General features: G+C 45.7%; 1 pseudogene; it reads right to left on the bottom strand.

The window, feature by feature from the left end:
- Positions 1 to 554: 554 nt before the first annotated feature.
- Positions 555 to 1,232, bottom strand: LOC129668716 (stathmin-like; annotated as a pseudogene).
- Between the last annotated feature and the right edge of the window lie 2,064 nt (positions 1,233 to 3,296).

The following is a 3,296-nucleotide window of genomic DNA, read 5'->3' as shown; positions in this document are numbered from 1 at the left end:
CCTGCACTAGCTTGGCTATCTCAGGGCTTTATACAAATTTTAGCTGTGCCTGCTGGTCCAAGTTCCAAGTTCTTTTTTGTTATTGTTTTTTGTTTTGGTTTTTTTGTTTTGTTTTGTTTTTTTGAGACAGGGTTTCTTTGCATAGCCCTGGCTGTCCTGGAACTCACTTTGTAGACCAGGTTGGACTTGAACTTAGAGATCTGCTGGCCTCTGTCTTCCAAGTGCTGGGATTAAAGGAGTGTGCACCACCACCCAGTTTTAACCCAGTTTTATCATCTTCTTTTTTCCAAGTTCTTCTTTGACTAGACAATTCTTTTTTTTTTTTTTTTTTTTTTTGCGACCAATAGCACTGTGCAGTTTATTAACCATTCAAGTACAGTAGCATCTGGTGAGCTTGGGACAGAATTGGGATGGCAAAGTAAACAGAGAGTCAGCATCTAACAGGTTGGAAGAAGCCACTACACACTTTTCACGAACGTCTTCCACAGTCAATACAGCACTAGCCATTAACCCAGGGTGCTGAAGTGGAAAAGATGCAACGAGAAAAATGGCTACGTTAGAAAGACCAACACTTTAAAAAAGAGTAAAACACTTTCAGTTTCTCCCCTTGAGCCCCTGAAACATCTCACGGTCTGATCTACCTATACAGTCCTACTTCAGCTTCTAGAATATTCGTCAGGAGGGAAAAAGTCAATGACACTGGCCAGTACAGTCTTTGGATATTTAGGAAGGGGTCGGGGAGAAAATCAGTTCTTGGAACAAATTAGTCAGCCTCGGTCTCATCCGCAGGATCTTTGGATTCTTTGTTCTTCTGTGCCTCTTCAACATGTTTGTCCTTCTCTCGCAAACGCTCCAGCTTGGCAGCCATTTGTGCCTCCCCGTTCTCTTTGTTGGCCTCCATTTTGTGGGTCGGTTTCTCCTCTGCCATTTTGCTGAAGTTGTTATTCTCCTCGGTAGCTTTTTGGAGCACTTCTTTTTCATGCTCCCGCTTCTCAGCAAGCTGCTTCAAGACTTCTGCTTCATGAGACTTGCGTCTTTCTTCTGCAGCTTCTAATTTCTTCTGAATTTCCTCCAGGGAAAGATCCTTCTTCTTTGGGGGCAAGGGGGAAGTCGGGGACTGATTCTTTTGACCGAGGGCTGAGAACCAGCTCGAAAGCCTGGCCTGAAGCGCGCTTCTCCAGCTCTTTCACCTGAATATCAGAGGACGCCATGATGAATAGAAGACGAGACTGGCTGTGCTCACTACACAATCCACCGGTAAGGAAAGTCCTGCTCGCTCCCAGCCGCCTGGCCACACTCTCGACAATTCTTTTTTTTTTTTTTTAATGATTTATTGATTTGTTTACTTTACCTGCATTGGTGTTTTGCCTGCATGTATGTCTGTGTGAGGGTGTCAGACTCCCTGGAACTGGAGTTATTGACCATTGTGAGCTGCCCCATGGGTGCTGGGAATTGAACCCACGTCCTCTGGAAAAGCAGTCAGTGTTCTTAACCGCTGAGCCATCTATCTCTCCAGCCCAACTAGACAATTCTTAATGCACTCATATGTGTTATTCTCTCACTTGTGAAAAATTCAGTCCTCCTGACTCTAGCACACTGCATTTGCGTCTTCCTCTTATAACAAAACAAGAAGCACCTGTCCCCACTGTTGGCAGTGTCTCTCCCCTCCAGTCCCACTTAAACACACTCATCTCCTGCCTCCACTGCACCCCAGCTTCTCCAGGGGTCATCTCTAGCTCCAGCGTGTTCATCTGACTAACCTCTCTGTGGTTTTCTGTCTACACACATCGTGAATGTCTTCAGGGTATGGGGCTATCTATGGTCTTCTGGAATCAAATGTGTGGGCTAGGGACAGGCCAATCCGAGGCTGTGGAGGCATTGTCTGAGGTGATGATGGTGGAGACAGAGAGGAGCAAAGAATGCTCAGCGGCTTCATGTCCATCTGTGAGAACTACTTGCCAGGAGCTGTTGATATGTTTCTAGGAATCTTTGTTTTTCCAGTGGAAAGGGCCACGTCTCTTGCCACAGGTAGGCACACAGAGCTGCGTCAAACTTGAGAAGTGCCCCACACGGCTAGCCTAGCCTCTTTGTTGATGGAGAAGGTCTCTGTCAGTCTGAGGGGCTGGGCAGACCTCCCAGCGCCATGTGGCCGATTAGCAAGGCCCCCTGTCTTTTGAATTTTTATTGTATGCATTCACTTATGCAGCACTGAGCTAATTAAGGATATTTTTATAAAACTGTACTCTGGTTATTGAACACATTCCCCATACATCTTTCCTCCTCTTTCTTTTTCTTCCTCCTCCCATGACTCACCTTTCTTCCGTACACTGAGTTACTTCTGTCTTCATGTCACATGTACATTCATGACTTTATGTATCTACTTAAAATTTAGGAGCCACGTATGATGAAACACAGTCTCTGTGCCTTTCTGAGACTGGTTTAGTTTGCTTAATACGATAGTTTCCAGTGGCATCCATTTTTCTGCAAATGCCATGACTGTGTTCTTATGGGCTGCAAACCATCCACATGGGCCTTTGTCATTTTCTTCCTCTGCTCCTCATTGTTTCCCAAGCATGGCTGTTGGGAATAGAGCAGCAAGCAAGCTTCATGCGTTAGCATCTCTGCAGTATATTAATTAGCATTGCCTTTGTGGGCTTTGCTCCTCAACTCCAGGTTGAGGAGGAAGGAATCCTTCCTTCCCTACATTCTTGTCACCCACTCTTTTCCTGGGGTCTACCTCCTGCCATGACACGTATAATCCCCTTTTCAAGGAATCTTTTTATTCTCCCAAGGCCTTTAAGGTCAGCATCTTTTCCAGCATGCTCATGGCTTTGTGGGTGCTCTGACAGGTCCATGTTGTCAGTGTGCACATTCCATGTTGACACACGACATCTGTTCTCCAAGAGCAGTTTAGGATCTTCCATTCCATCCAGGAGCATAACTTCTCTTAACATGGCTCCATCTGACAATGATTTTGATCTGTTCTGGGGGTTTCGTTTTGTCCCCCCTCAACAAATTGGAATCCAAATAAACCTGGCAGAATTCCAGCCTGCATCCTAGGACCAAACACGTAAAGACATTCTTGCTGGTGCAGCATTTAAAAATGCCCTCCAGCCATCCAGCCATCAGTCATATATAGTCACATATGTGATGGCTCCATAGTTCAGGGCCTCCTCTGACCTCTCACCCTCCTAGTGATGAATGATAGTCTTCTAATGCCTACCTATATTGTTCTGTGACTGAGTTGTTTGGTGGGACAAGAGTGAAGACAATCGGAGCATAAGTGGGGTGTTCCC

This window comes from Psammomys obesus, unplaced genomic scaffold (genome assembly GCF_907164565.1).
Source record: "Psammomys obesus unplaced genomic scaffold, mPsaObe1.curated_primary_1811, whole genome shotgun sequence".
Classification (NCBI taxonomy): Eukaryota; Metazoa; Chordata; class Mammalia; order Rodentia; family Muridae; genus Psammomys; species Psammomys obesus.
The sequence above is the reverse complement of the archived record's forward strand: the minus strand, read 5'-3'. Positions and strand labels throughout refer to the sequence as shown.